Source organism: Carcharhinus amblyrhynchos, chromosome 2, assembly GCF_965287045.1.
Source record: "Carcharhinus amblyrhynchos chromosome 2, sCarAmb.v2.hapA, whole genome shotgun sequence".
Lineage (NCBI taxonomy): Eukaryota > Metazoa > Chordata > Chondrichthyes > Carcharhiniformes > Carcharhinidae > Carcharhinus > Carcharhinus amblyrhynchos.
The window spans coordinates 113,196,096-113,212,676 of record NC_137325.1 but is presented as its reverse complement, the minus strand read 5'-3'; the positions used below and the strand labels follow the sequence as shown (position 1 = coordinate 113,212,676).

At 43.4% G+C, this 16,581-nt stretch overlaps 1 protein-coding gene across 10 annotated transcripts in view; it reads right to left on the bottom strand.

Moving 5' to 3' along the window:
• Positions 1 to 16,581, bottom strand: part of LOC145357750 (sickle tail protein homolog) — a 567,669-nt gene that overhangs the window by 232,254 nt on the left and 318,834 nt on the right. The window contains exon 1 of one of the 10 annotated variants that reach the window (XM_080211318.1): positions 2,755 to 2,871. The exons of the other annotated variants lie outside the window; for them this stretch is intronic. The gene's annotated coding sequence lies outside the window, so the exon portion shown is untranslated. Of the gene's footprint in view, positions 1 to 2,754; positions 2,872 to 16,581 lie in introns of those variants that run through there. 10 annotated transcript variants of the gene reach the window in all.

Genomic DNA, 16,581 nt, shown 5'->3' with positions numbered 1-16,581 from the left:
AGCCTGCACCAACAACAATTCCAACCAGGCCCTATCCACATAACCTCGCGTATTTACCGTGCTAATCCCCCTAATCTACACATCGTGGGACACTAAACGGCAATTTAGCACGGTCAATCCATCTAACCTGCACATCTTTGGACTCAAAGTCCTTCTTCCAGTAGTTCCCAGCTCCATTCCCCTGCTGCTAATTTCTGCCACATCCTAACCCTACATACTTAATCCGGTCAAAAGAAAATTATTACATGCAAGCTGCTTTTGCCTCAGTTAATGCTAATCAATAACAGCAGTTGCATTTTAAAACAGGAAAGTGTTCCTAGACACTGCAAAAACTATAAGCAGAGGCTGATGAGAGACTATTAAGAGAGCTAACTAAAAGTTTGAGGACTTTAGGAAGTCTTTAAGCAGAAGCACTTAGAAACAGCCATGGATACAGGTTCTAGCAATAAATTAGCTGAGACAAGCGCAGAGATGGGTGATGTTACAGAGCAAGAAGTGAATAGTCTGTGTGACAGAAAGGATATGGGATCAGAGTCCAAAAACAGGGGCAAACGGGATGCTGGAAATGCAAACAGTCTGGTTTGACCTTGGACGGGTGAAATTAGTGACAAGAGTCAATGGAATTCATGGTATACGCCAAAGAAGACAACTTTGGACTTATGCATATTTAACTGGAGTACGCAGCAGCTCGTCCAGAGCTGGACATCCAACAAACAGCCTGAGAACGTTGGGGCAGTGAAGTGGTCAGGAGAGGTGGAGGAGACAGAGAGGTGGGTGCCAACACTTGACCCCATGTTTTTGAACAATGTCATCAAGTGCATCATAGATGAACAAGGGACCAAGGATAGATCTCAAGATATTCCAGAGGTGCTGGCTCAGGGAGAGAAGGGAAGCCACTGCTGCACTTTGTTTGGACAAGGCTGGATTGTGAAAGGAAAACCAAGCAAGGGCAGTCCCACTTGCTGATCAACCGCGCAGAGGAACTTAAAGAGCAGAATGCGGTCAACCTACCAAAATGTGGATGAGGATGAGGAGGATTGCTGTATCATGATCTCAAAAGGATGTAATTTGTGACTTGGACTAAGGCTTTGCTACCTGTCTCAAAAACTATAATTAATTCAGCATCTACAGGCTTTTGAGAAATCTGGATTGGGATAAAACGGAGGATAGGGATGCAGTAGGGAATGAGGATTTTACAGAAGCAAGAAATTGTAACAAATTGAAATATTTGAAGGGAGAGGTGTCAGGAGGTGAAATAGGCTGTAATTTGCAGCAGTTTGGCAGGGTGAGAGATGAGAAGTGTAGCCAAGTGAAGTGACTTTGTTAAGACGCAAGGTGTCATAAACCAAGTTTTCTTAAAAGCCATGGTGTCAAATCAATTATCCACAAATAAGGCTATGGCAAACACCTCATTCTTGAGTGAACAGACATTTGAAAAGAAATGTAGAGAGAAGGAAATAATGATTGGAGTAGGAAAAGGAAGTTGTTAAGGTAAACTCTGCTGGATGGGAAGGCAAAAGGGAGAGAGAAAACAGGTCAGTTGGTGATACTGGTCACAAGGAAGCAAAGCGGTATCTCAATGAGTCCTCTGGAGAATGCCAAGAGAAACACAGAGATATCTGTAGGCGTAATGTAGGGAAATTCAAGCTCAATGCAAATTCTCTCAATAAACAATGCAGAGCTAAAAAGTTCTGCAAAGGGCAGTCAACAGTGCACCAGGGTAAATGGGAAAGCGAAAGCAAAGCATATCAAGTAGAATTCGCCAAATGTCAATTATCAATATCATACATAGACTGCTTTCCACTTCACTTTCACTCCATTTTAATGGATTTCACTCTATACATTTCTGACACTCCATTATTACAATGTGTAATAATTACAATGGGCTTAATTCTACATTCTTGTACTCCCAGTGTGGTGCCTTGCTCGATAAAGGTCAGATGAGACATTCAGGCATGATGCTGTTGATTAAGAAAAATGGGAGGATTACAAATCAAAATGTCTTCTGTGCCTGGCTGCACAATTTGGCCTGTGACTGAGTGAGGATCAGGCCAAGAGCAATAACTTACACACTGTTCCCCATATCAACCACGCCGCCCCCCACCCCCGGAAAATAATTGCATAGAATTGCGTGCTTTAAACCTGTACCAATAAACATACATAAAGACAGGAGGCTGTACAAAATAAAAAGAATGCTGTTCAAATGGGGGAAAAAGTCCATTCTAACGATGGGTTACACCTGAAAGGACGACCCGTCTTTTCTCTTTACAGGTGCTGACTAATCTGCTGTACTGCGTATTCTGTTCTTGTTTTGATTACCCTCCATACACAAGTAACAGTTCAGGAGTCAGAAATAACTTGCTGATGGGAACATTTCAGACAGGTCTGTCGCTCCTCATGTCTAGAAAGCAGAAAGATGAGCCAATTTCTTCAACACTTGATATTCCCTTTCATCCCTGGGTTTAGCTACCTGTCAAAACATTTCGACCACTTCCAATCAAAACTGTTGAACATCCTCTTCAGACCCTCACTCTAGTAAACGGTAAGCTCAGGAACACACTAGAGCTTTTCACTCATTGCGCCATCTCATCAACTCCATGCCGAAGGAACAAATATATACTTGATATCACTTGTCAATCGCATGCAACAATATTAGTCCATTTGAACATGATTGTGAAATGAAGATAAGTCATAGAAAAGCTCTGGGCACATGCCATTTGCACATGGAATACAAGACACTGCTGTAAACTGTACCTTTAGATCAAAGTTTCCACTTTGTTCAACATCAAGATATGCAGTAATAAAATTACATTTATTCCTTTTCAAGTCACTGAAGGTATTATCCGCAATGGAGAGAGTTGTTCTTGCTATGTTGAGCTGACAGCCGGCAGAAGTCTGTAGCTCTATGACTCATCCTCTACTTAAAAAGTGCAAACAGTTCTATTGCCCAGAGCACTAGAGTGTCAAATTTATAACTCTGACTGCTTCATCATAAAGCTGACTGGTTAAAGATTGCTTACTGAATTCCCACTCCAAAGACACAGCCATCCATTTAATCTTTTTAATTTACATTTTAATTATTGTTTCTTTCCAAATGGTGCCTGTTCCTTGGTCTCTCTGAAATCATATGTCCAATGCAGAAGGTAGGCAGCCCCGTCTTGGAATTTTTGCGGGTGCCTCAAAATAGTGCAACTAACCACCAATGTTGAGATGACCTCCATCAGTTGCCCTTACCCATAGTAGATGCTACAGCTCCAACTGCGAAAGTTGGCTTTTAAGAGTGGAGGGAATGAATCTGCCCTTTCCACTGCAGTGCTGAGCACCACTACAAGAATTCCACAGCAATAATGATACATTATCTCTTCATATGTGGGAGGGAACAATCTTTTTTCCTCCATTGTTTGCTGCATAAGTTTTCAACTGGGACATGTCATCCATGTATTCACTCATGAAATACAGTCCTGTTGAGTGGACATTTGGTATATATTAAGTTCCTAAAAATGTACACTGGTGATAGCAAAAGCAACGTGATTGAACATAGAACATAGAACATTACAGCGCAGAACAGGCCCTTCGGCCCACGATGTTGCGCCGACCAGTTTTTTTTAAAAAAAAAACACTGACCCACTAATCTAAACCAATCCCTTTTTGTCCATAAACCTATCCATAGATCTCTTAAACGCCCCCAAACTAGGCGCATTTACAACCGCAGCAGGCAGGGCATTCCAATCCCTCACCACCCTCTGGGTAAAGAACCTACCCCTGACATCCGTCCTATAACTACCACCCCTTAATTTAAAGCCATGCCCCCTCGTGCTAGCATTCTCCATCCGAGGAAAAAGGCTATCACTATCCACCCTATCTAAACCTCTAATCATCTTATATGTTTCAATAAGATCCCCTCTTAGCCGCCTTCTTTCCAGCGAAAACAACCCCAAATCCCTCAGTCTCTCCTCATATGACCTCCCCTCCATACCAGGCAACATCCTGGTAAACCTCCTCTGCACCCTCTCCAAAGCCTCCACGTCCTTCCTGTAATGTGGGGACCAGAACTGCACACAGTACTCCAAGTGCGGCCGCACCAGAGTTGTGTACAGTTGCAACATGACGCTGCGACTCCTAAATTCAATCCCCCTACCAATAAACGCCAAGACACCGTATGCCTTCTTAACTACCTTATCTACTTGATTCCCAACCTTCAGGGATCTATGTACACATACACCTAGATCCCTCTCCTCCTCCACAACATTCAAAGTCCTCCCGTTAGCCCTATACTGAACACATCTGTTACTCCTACCGAAATGAATTACCTCACACTTCTCCACATTAAACTCCATCCGCCACCTCGCGGCCCAGCTCTGCAACCTGTCTAAGTCACCCTGCAAACTATGACACCCTTCCTCACAATCTACCACACCACCGACTTTGGTGTCATCAGCAAACTTACTAATCCACCCAACTATACCCTCATCCAGATCATTAATAAAAATTACAAACAGTAGTGGCCCCAAAACAGATCCCTGAGGCACACCACTCGTAACCGAACTCCATGACGAATATTCACCATCAACCACCACCCTCTGTCTCCTATCTGCTAGCCAATTCCTGATCCAAGTACCTAGATTACCCCCAATCCCATACATCTGCATTTTCTGCAGAAGCCCACCATGGTGAACCTTATCAAACGCCTTACTAAAATCCATATATACCACGTCAACTGCCTTACCCCTATCCACCTCTTTGGTCACTTTCTCAAAGAACTCAATAAGGTTAGTAAGGCACGACCTACCTGCTACAAAACCATGCTGACTGTCTCTAATCAATTCATTACTCTCCAAATAACTATAAATCCTATCCCTAATAATTCTTTCTAAAACCTTGCCCACAACAGAAGTAAGACTCACCGGTCTATAATTACCGGGGAAGTCTCTGTTCCCCTTCTTAAACAATGGGACAACATTCGCTGTCCTCCAATCTTCCGGTACTATACCAGAGACCAACGATGACCTGAAGATCAGAGCCAGAGGCTCTGCAATCACCTCTCTAGCCTCCCAGAGAATCCTAGGGTAAATCCCATCCGGACCAGGGGACTTATCTATTTTCAAGCCCTCTAGAATATCCAGCACATCCCCGGTTTCAACTGCAATACTTTCTATTTTACACCCCTGCACCCCAGTGTCCTCCACAGCTACATTCATGTCCCCCTGCGTGAACACCGAAGAGAAATATTGGTTCAATGCCTCTCCAATCTCTTCCGGTTCCACACACAACTTCCCTCTACTGTCTATAACTGGCCCTAATCTTGCCCTAACCAACCTTCTGTTCTTGACATACCTATAGAACGCCTTAGGATTCTCCTTAATCCTATCAGCCAAAGTCATCTCATGTCCTCTTTTAGCTCTTCTTAACTCCCTCTTCAACTCCCTCCTAGCCAATCTAAAGCTTTCTAATGCACTACCTGAGCCCTCAAGCCTCATCCGAACATAAGCCTCCTTTTTCTTCCTAACCAACGAATCAACTTTTTTAGTACACCACGGTTCCCTAGCCCTACCAAATCCTCCTTGCCTGACAGGGACATACTTATTGCAGACCCGCAGTAGCTGTTCCTTGAAAAAAATTGCACATTTCGGACGTTCCCAGTCCCTGTAATCTCCTAGTCCAACCTATGCTTCCTAATTCTCTCCTAATAGCCTCATAATTACCCTTCCCCCAGCTAAAACTACTGACCCGAGGTTCATGCCTATCCCTATCCATCACTAAGGTGAACGTAACCGAATTGTGGTCACTATCACCAAAATGCACACCAACTTCCAAGTCTAGCAACTGGTCTGGCTCATTACCCAGCACCAAATCCAATATAGCCTCACCTCTAGTTGGCCTATCAACATACTGAGTCAAAGCATTGAGGCAATGCTTTGCGTATTTTTTCACATCACACTTCATGCTTTCATATGTCAGAACATCTGTATTAATTCTCAGTCTTTTTCGTAGCTCCTTGATGAATTACTAAGCTGAAAATCACAGACTGACTCCTGCTTGTACTGTGTCAGAGGATCTCAGTTGGAGTGGCAACTGAAGTAGAATTGGCATCACCAACTTGGCTGGAAAGAAAGTAATTACAGCCATTCTTCCTGCTCCTGATTGCTTTCCAGTTACTCTGAAAGAGGTGAATAATGGACGCAAGGTGAAAAGGCATCTGCCTCAACTGTGGTGCCTTCTATGCAGGCAAATACAAAGAACAAAGAACAACCCAGCATGGGAAACAGGCCCTTCAGCCCAATGAGCCCGCGCCGCCGCATCACCCTACACCTATTCTACCCTGCGTATCTACAAATAGAACCCCTAACTTAGCCAGATTCAGGGGAGAATAGTGTCAATTTGGTAAAACCAATCAGCCTAACAGCACATCTTTGGGGTGTGGGAGGAAACCGGAGCGCCCGGAGGAAACCCACGCAACCACAGGGAGAATGCACAAACTCCCACAGACACAGGCCCAAATCCATGTATCTGCACAGCTAGCAGTGCTAGTCACCGAGCTGTTGCGGCGCCTGTCTACCGGTCCAGGATCAAGCACACACACCGACACGAAGTACTAGGCCACTCCCAGAACCTCCAAGAGCAGCCCACGCACGACCCACCGTGTGCATGCCCCTCGTTTGACAACGAGGTGGACCTCCATCTGCGGAATAAAAAGACAAAAACGTTAATCTCACAAGTCTGCTTTTCCGGTGTCTCCCGAGGTTCTAACCTTATTTAATAGCCCCTACTATAACCCTCCATCCTCGTTTCACTCACGTGTCTATCTAACTGAACCTTAAACGAGTCCAACGTTCCTGCCTCCACCACCCTACTCGGTAGCGCGTTCCATACCCCCCACAACTCTCTGCGTAAAGAACCTTCCTCTCACTTCCAAATTATACCTCTCCCCCCTCACCCTTAAATCATGACCTCTCGTAATTGTACCCAGTCTAGGGAGCAGTCTCTCACTATTGACTCTGTCTATTCCCCTCAGTATCTTATATACCTCTATCACGTCCCCCCTCAATCTCCGTCTTTCCAAGGAGAACAGTCCCAGTTTCTCCAACCTTTCCTCGTAACCCAGCCCCTCCATGCCAGGCAAATAGTTTGTTAACACTGCCCACATTACAAATTAAGAATAACCACTTGAGTCTAGACACAGAGATGCTTGTGGAATTGTATCACAATAAGAATCAGCACATAGAAATAGAGAAATGTCTTGAATGTTGAATGAAAAAAATCCATCACACTATACAGCATAAATTCAGATTAACACAGTTAATTTGATTTTGATTTATTATTGTCATATGTATTAACATACAGTGAAAAGTATTGTTTCTTGCATGCTAAACAGATAAAACATAGAGAAAAAAACAAGGGAGTGCAGAATGTTGTGTTACAATCATAGCTAGGGTGTAGAGAAAGATCAACTTGATGTAAGATAAGTCCATTCAAAAGTCTGACAGCAGTAGGGAAGAAGCTGTTCCTGAGTCGGCTGGTACATGACCTCAGACATTTGTATCTTTTCCCCAACAGAAGAAGTGGAAGAGAGAATGTCTGGGGTGCGTGGGGTCCTTAATTATCTTTACTGCTTCCCCGAGGCAGCGGGAAGTGTAGACAGGGTCAATGGATGCATGATGGATTGGGTTACATTCATGACCTTCTTTTGCTCCTTGCGGCTTTGGGCAGAGCAGGAGCCATACCAAACTGTGATACAACCAGAAAGAATACTTTCTATGGTGCATCTGTAAAAGTTGGTGAGAGTCATAGCTGACATGCCAAATTCCCTTAACTTCTGAGAAAGTTTAGGCTTTGCTCCACACAATGAAAATACAGACATCGATTAAAAAGGATGCTTCTATAAAGAAGGCCGGTACTGCTTAAAGTACTTCAAAACATTTAAGTTGGACAATCACATTTAAATTGGATCTTCATCAAGGAGTGAGATGTCTTAGGTGTATTTTAAGAATAACAACATGTACTCTTAACCATCCAGAGGGCAGTGCTTCTTAACTTACAAAAACCTTAACCCAGCTGAGTCCATCTCTCTCCAAATGAACTAGAAAACACCAGTAACTTCTTTGGCTATCTGGAAGGAGTGCTGAGGGATACTAACTAAACTTATTGTAAGGTATGTAACCAAGATAGGTTAGTCCTCATCTCTTCTCTAGGGCACAAATCAGATTGTAACAAGCTGTTATATTGTAGCTGATTTATATTGCTGCTGTACCCATTAGCCCATTGTCACTACTGAGTCATTATTTCAGATGACATAAAATTTGATGCCAAACAAACGTTCAAATTTGCCTCGGTTTCCAGTGCACTAAAATAAACACTAAAACCTGACAGCATTTGCTCCAGACGTGCATCTGTTTGTCAGGTTTTCAGAATGCATTACAGAAACATAGAAACTAGAAGCAGGAGTAGCCATTTGGCCCTTCGAGCCTGCTCCATCATTCATTTTGATCATGGCTGATCATCAAATTCAATATCCTGATTCCCCCCTTTTCCCATATCCCTTGATCTCTTTAGCCCCCCTAGAGCTATAGAAACATAGAACTTTTTGTATATATATACTTTTTATATGTAATATGAACAGGTATTATTAACAGTGGGTTATTTTTCATATTTAGAGGGACAGAGGTTTATGCACTAGAATCTAATATGCAGAATCAGGAATACTGGAGATGAAAACTTACCCAAGTAGTTCTTCAACTTGATACACTTGCAATCACCAAGCACATCATTGTGCTTTCAATATAAGACACCCATATATATTACAAAGGGGAACAGTGGCCTAAAATGATTGTAAATCTAGACAATAAAATTAAGGATTGCGGCATCAGGGTTTCTTGTAACTTAGTATAATGAGGATGCAAAGCTCAGCACAACGTTTTGTTCAATGAGCATTAACACTTTAGACAAAATGCACCAAGCTGAGAGATACCAAGACAATCCCAGATTAGTCCTCTGATCTGTCTTCTCTTAGCCAATCCCATCTGTAGCAAAAGTAGCACTCTAGTTGGTTTAGCTCAGTTGGCTGGACAGCTGGTTCATGATGCAGAGTAACACCAACAGTCCTTGTTCAATTCTCGTACCAGCTGAGGTTTCTCATGAAGGCCCTGCCTTCTCAACCTTCCCCTTCGCCTGAGGTGGTCCTTAGGTTAAACCACCACCAGCCTTTGAGTCCTCCCATTTGAGGGGCAGAGCAGCATATAGTCATCTGGGACTACAGCAATTTTATCTTTACAGTAGCTTCAGGATTTCTGGATAAAATATTGGCAAAAATTCTTATTGTTTCATCTGGCACTGTGATAGCGCTAACAAATACATTTAAGAAAGAAGTCTGGCATTGATTTAGCACCTTTCACAATGTCAGCACAGTGCTTTAGCACCAATGAAGTGCTGTTGAGATGTAGTCATTGTTGTAATGTATGAAAGCAGTAGCAATTTTGTGCACAGTAAGGTCCCACAAACAGACCAGATAATCTGACTTCATGATGCTGATTGAGAGATTAAATATTGGCTTGGAACATCAGGATAATTCCCATTCTCTTCTAACAGCACGACTTTACAGCAGGATTTATTTGAATAGTCCAAAAGCATTATTTATTTAGGAAGTAAATACACACATAAGGTGGAATTTTCCACTTTTGAGAATAAGTGCGACGGTTAGCAGATCTGACAGTACCTTTCCCACTGGCCCGAATAGTGTGCTTTAACCCTCATTAATGATGCACAGGCAAGTTCCCCTTCCAAATCATCTGGCAGGCCAGCAGCTGATTGCCCACCCACCGTTACCTGCTAGCTTCAAAAGTCCCAGCACCATATTTTACTACCAGTCCCACATTCATCACAATCCCCAACCCACCTGTTTTCACCAGACCATGTCAACAACCCAGAGAAAAGACTAGCAGCTTCAAGAAGAAGTCTTTTCCTCAATTCAATCACCCTTCCCTGAGCCCATATCCCATTTGGGCTTCTGCCCCCTGACTTTGGAGTCTTCATACATCTCCCTCCAGTAAACAATGTGGTCTCTTATTGCCTCCTTAATAAGTGAGCTTTTCATGCAGCCTTGTTGGAGTCTGGCATTTCTTCCCCTCAGTCTTCTTCATCCACCTCCTTGCCCTTCTGCTTGCCATCATGAGCCCTTGCCCTTGCATCCCTCCTTGCACAATTCCCTCTTGTCTTTGCAAGATTGGAAGGCCTGATGGTGGAGAAGTGTGTATGAGTGCACTGCACTCAGGGAGGAGAGACATTTGATATAAATCAGGCTTCCTCAGTTCATCTGACATACTGCTTTAAAAGGCAGAGTTGTTGCACAGGAAACACAGAGTGAAAAGGAGGCAAGAGCTGCTGCTCTAAATGCATTTCTCTACATTCTCTTTAGGCCACAAGATGTAGGCATGTTCTGCTTAGCCCCTCACAGAAGCCTTCAATCTCTCACCACTGCCTCCCTCCACCACCCTGGCACCCAATTGCTCACTTCTGTTTCCAACCCCAACACCCATTGCCAATTTCCCACTCCACTCCAGTTTGTCATGTCATTTGACCAGGTATGGGAGAGGGCCATGTAGCTCCTCAAGCCTGCTCTACTATTTAATAAGATTATGGCTGATCTAACAGTAACCTTAAATCTACATCCCACCTAGCCCCAATAACATATCACCTCTTTACTTACCAAGGATCTATCCATCTCCGCCTTAAAAATGTTTGAAGACTCTGCTTCCACCGCCTTTTCAGGAAGAGAGTTCCAAAGTCTCACAACTCTCAGAGAAAGATCTTACCTCATCCCTGTTTTAAACGGATGGCCTTCTATTTTTAAACAGTGACCTCGAGTTTGAGACTCCCCAACAAGAGGAAACATTCTCTTCGCATCCAGCCTGTCAAGACCCCACCTCCCAACGGTGGTAATCCCCACAACCCCAATCTCTGACCACCTGCCAGGGTCCCTGCTGTGCTTGCACTCCCTTCAGCCACAGCCCAGGCTGCTACTTTGCCTGACAGCTGGGTGGAAAACAAAACAGAAACAATTAGGTTTGGCTGGAACTCTGTGTCCCCAATCCCAGCTTCATGCCACCATCAGTAGCAGTGGTGAGCTGGAGTCACATATTGTCCAGACTAGGTAAAGGTAGCATGTTTCCTCCACAAACCCAGGAGTGAATTACCTGAAATGTTTTGAAGCATTTAAGAGGTGGCACGGTGGTTAGCACTGCCACCTCATAGCACCAGAGACTCAGGTTCAATTCTGGCCTCAGGTGATTGTGTGGAGTTGGCACGTTCTCCCCGTGTCTGGGTGTTCTGGCTTCCTCCCATACTCAAAGATGTGCGGGTTAGGTGGATTGACCATGCTAAATTGCCCCGTAGTGTCTCAAGATATATAGGTAAAGGAGATTAGCAGAGGAAGTACGTCGGGTTACAGGAGAAGCCTTGGTAAGAGTCAGTGCAGACCTGGGCCAAATGGCCTCCTTCGGCATTGTGCGGATCCTATACAATGGTAAATTTCTTTCTAAAATTAAACTGATGTTAGCAAGTACTGTGATGAAACTGATATACCATATTTCACATGGCAATTATAATCACTCCACTCATTTAGTTCCTGCCTGAAGATGAAGATATTCGGAATTGTTTGTGACATGGTGCTATGGAGGAAAATATCTCTAAGGTCTCCAGTATGCAGAGTTGATATTGCTCACGAATACATTTTCCAAAGAGTAAGAATCTGAAACTAATTATTTGAAAAGTCCAGAAACACCATTTGCTTGTTACTCGGTGATCACATGCAAAGCAATTCAAAACACCTGTTCACAAAAATGAGCTCAGCCTTAAATTGGTGCAGTATTGAACAAGAACAGAAACATCTTTTCAACCTGACTTCTGAACTCCTTCACTTGTGAAATAGAACAAAGTTCAGTACAGCACAGGAACAGGCCCTTCGACCCTCCAAGCCTAGAAATACTACCACAACGGGAGCACATTGGGAATTAAAATGACAATTTGTTTCAAGGATTTATTTTGCAAATACACTGGAGATTCTCTGATGTGTCTGGTGTTTCCAAATCACACTTGACCAGCGAGCTAAGAACCAGCAACACTAAGATAATTATTATTTGTACCCAGCATGCATGAAAGAAAATCTCCATCAATTAAAGAAATATAAACATGTTTAGGGAGAGGCTGCCAGCCTCCTATCTGGTTAAAAAGCAAAAAAATCAGTAACTCAGGGCAGTTGATCTGCAGGTAGCTGCTGTTAAAGAAGTTATTTTTAGATACACATGCAATCCACTAGGAGGCTGACAGCCCTCAGTGAAATCTGCACTTCAGTTAATGTTAATTTTACAGATGTGGTCATTACATTTAACTGGAGATGCAGTCAAAAGGGTAGTTATCATACAGTCTTGGATCAAATACTTACGTTTCAGGACAGCCATTTACGAATATCTAAAAAAAAGATATCAAAATGCCTGCTTTGGAAAATAACAGGTAGAATTTTCTCAAAAAAATTCTAAGTTTATTTACTAGTGTAGACTTACATTAGCATTGCAATGAAGTTACTGTGTAAAATGGGTGAGAAAACGGTAGGCAGCCTGAGTAGCCTCAGCAGCATGGTGGTTAACACTGCTGCCTCACAGCGCCAGGGACCTGGTTCGATTTCTAATTTGGATCATTGTCTGTGTGGAGTTTGCGCACTCTCCCTGTGTCTGCATGGGTTTCCTCCGGGTGCTCCGGTTTCCTCCCACAGTCCAAAGGTGTGCAAGGTAGGTGAATTGGCCATGCTAAGTTCTCCCTCAGTGTACCCAAACAGGCACCAGAGTGACATGACAAGGGGATTTTCACAGGAATTTCATTGCAGTGTGAACGTAAGCCTACTTGTAATACTGATAAATAAACTTTGCTTTGCTAAGCTTTAGGGGTGCCACTGCGCAGTTGCCACATTCTGTGCACACACAGTGGGAGATATGTCATTCCCCCACCCCACGTATATTACCTTTCACCCTATCTTACCAACTCACCTGTCGATCGACTGGCACGGTGACCCAGTAAGATCATGCCCAATATTCCATCATTTCTCCCCACATTTTATCACGGTGGCACATTTTAGTTAAAGGGTTAACACAATTTTCTATGAATTTTTATCAGCAATAAAACAACATCTTGCCTGTTTGGATCTGGGAAATACATCAATCACAGAATCAACAGAGAGTCCTTTGCAGAGCGTTTGACATGAGAAATATCACTGAGTCTCAGCACTTTAATTGTGTTTTTGCTGGAGTCAGGGAAAAAATAATCTTTGAAGTCTGATGATGGGCTTTGCAGATAAGGCATGCTGTTCATACAAACTATTTGCATCGTTACAAGCAAGGTCACTGCCTGAAATTCATCATGACACACATTGCATCTAATTAGATACTTTCTATAAACCCATACACTGTGCAATGAGAAGAATTTCAGCAACTTCCTATTGAATTGCAAGGAGGTAAAATTAAGAGTTTAATTAAGTTATTATAAGGGTGATCATTGCCCTATTCTGAAATGAACTAACCATCGAAAACAGCATAGCCTCGTTTTTGCTTTTTGTAGACACTGACTGCTACAACACATTGCATTTATATATTGGCTTGAACATGATAAAATATGACAAGACACCAAACAGAAGTGTTATCAAATATAATTTTCAAACTAAACCACATACGATGTTACTCAAACAGGTGATCAAAATCTTGTGTATTTTCAGCGTTCTCGTTTTGTACTATGTGGATAGAAGATGCGTTAAATCTAGTTTTTCTCTTGCCCCTTGGGTCATTTCCCCTACTGTGACAGTAAACAGGTGGCTAGTTTCCACAAGATACCAACCAGCACCGAAATCTGCAACTGATTTTGTCTTGGATGCCACTTCCTTCCCTGAAGGCAAACACACCAATTCCACTCAAACGCTGGAACAGCGTCATCAACTCCACATGCAAGGCTTACACCCAACAAACAGTTCCCCAGGACATCATAAATAAATAAGAGAAAGACTGCACTGGCACTTAGGTAGTGCTTAATTATACATCTCCAGATACTCCCTGGCACTTTACCATTTGATCACTACTTGTTGAAGTGTAGTCACTAATGGTATGTAGGAAAATACAGTAGGTAATTTGCACACAAGAAGATGCTATAGACACTAAGGTCACAGCGGGTGGGGGGTGAAATTACTCAGACGGGATTCTCGCCAGGTTCTCACCTATCCTGCCTTATGGCAATTTTACACTGAGACAGGCGATGCGTTATTGGCTGCCCCTATTATTGACTCTATCCTAGTCTGGAAGATCAACCTGCCTGATCATTGATTCTCCCCTGCGAGGTAATCAAGACTTTAGATGGGAAGTTGGCCTAGGCCCTTATTAAGATGCTTAAGTGGGCCTTCCTGTATATTAACCTGACATTCAAAATGCATCAGATCATTAGTAAACAAAGTAAACCAGTGGCTATTCGGGTTCATTAAGTTTATTTGAGCATACGAGTTTGTTGCAGCAATGTAAACTTTAGCCTGGTACTAATGGCAGGATTAAGAAGTGAAAGTAATCACATCTTAAAGTACAAGCAGCTGATTGAACAGCTGAATCTGCCCAAAATAACTGGAGCATTTAATATGTTTTAAGCCGTGTCTGTGTCATTGACATTTGTGGGAATGGCAAATGGCTAACATCAGTTTGCTGGTATAAATGACTGGCCGTAATAATCATGGGCTTATTGGTGGAAACTGTGTTAGTTAAGGGACGAATGTCAGAATAATTTTCTGCTCCTTTTATATTTACAGTTCTTAGTTCTGATCTCCTTCACAAGGAAAAATACTTTCTCTACATCCACTGCCTTAAACTTTTTCATAATCTTAGTGCAACAGAACATTTTCCATTCATCTGAACAGCCAAAAGGACTCTCTGTTTAATATCTCACCCAAATCACAGTACCTCCAAAAAATAGACCACTTCCTCAGCGTTGTATCAAAGTAGTGACCATAGAAACAAAGGAAGGGATTTTACAGCCTTGCATGGGCGAGACCAGAAATCCAAGGTCAATGGAGATTTCCATTGTCGGACCCTCACCCTGCCAATTCCATGGCGGGCAAAGGTGGTAGAGTTCCGGCCAAAGAGACCAAAACAATACGGGTGGAATTTCCCCAAAAAACTCTAAGGGCACGATCTTATGACTTCGTCCCACTCGACTTTCGGTTAGGCGAGGTGGTAAGACTGAGCCGGAGGCGAAAAATCAGAAACACACCCAATTTTTCACCTCCCCTGATTGTACTGGCTCTGTTTTGCTGGTGTCCAGAAAGGGCATGAAGTCAATTTAAATATTAATGACATGGTTTACATGTCATTAACAAGTCTGCCAGCCAGAGAGGCAATGAGAGAGGGAGGGAACTTTGCCAGGGAGCTCTGCAGAAGGGGTGGCAATCTGGGGAGAGAGTTGGGGGGGGCAGACAGGAGATCCCACAGCACACTGGGAGACCAGAGTGCCTGTGTAACACTAGTCCTAGGGCTCAGCTGTCAGCTTCACTGGCGAGGTCAGACTTTATCCTCCACCCCCATACTGCATAGCCTCCCCATCATAGTGCTTACTCCACCCACACACCCCCCCATCACAGTCCCTCCCCCACTCAGGCCCCACCCTCACAGTACTCTGCCTGACTCACTGCCCAACCAGCACTGCCAGTGTGCCAAGTGGACACTGCCCATGTGCCTAGCTGGCACTGCCAAATAGGCATTGCCCAATGGGCACTATCCAGCCATGCCCCTGACCAACCAGGGCCTTCAAAGGTCTCCTATCCCACCCCCTCGGCACCTGGTCTCCGTTGGTGGAGACCAGTACTGATTTGCACCAGTATGATGTCTCGCTGGAGAGGTGGAAAGCAGCCGTGCCGAACAAACTAATGAGACTAATCCAGTCAATCTGCTGCTAATAAGCTTTGTGCCTTCTCTGACATTACCGTTCCATCGCTAAGGCTGTCAATGTTTACCTCTGTAACATCACCCAACTCCAGACTTGCTTCAGTTTCTCTGCTATGGAAATCTTCATCCATGTACTTGCTACTTCAAGACTAAACTATTTTAGCTATTTCAAGTTTCTCCCTGGCCAATCTTCTAGTTTCCATCCTCCAACCATTTGAGCTCATCCAAAACTCTACTGCATGGATCCACACACATACGAAGCCCATTGACCCACTGCTCCCTGACCTACACTGAGACCTGGTTTAGCAGTGCCTCAATTTTAAAATTCTCATCCTTTGGTTCAATTCTTTTCATGACTTTCCCTCTCCCTATCTCTGTAACTTCCTTCAGCCCTATAACCTTGTGCCCATCCAATTCTTGTCTCTTGTGTGCATGTAATTTTAAGTGCTTCACCAATGACATTCATTCCATTCGGCTGCCTAGGCCCAAAGTTCTGGAATTCCCTCCAGAAACCTTTTCTCCTTGTAAGAGCTCCTTGGTCAATGTTTTGGTCATTTGCCCTTATATTTCCTATGTGGTTCAGTATCAAGTTTTGTTCGATAACACATCTGTGAAGAGCTTTTGGATA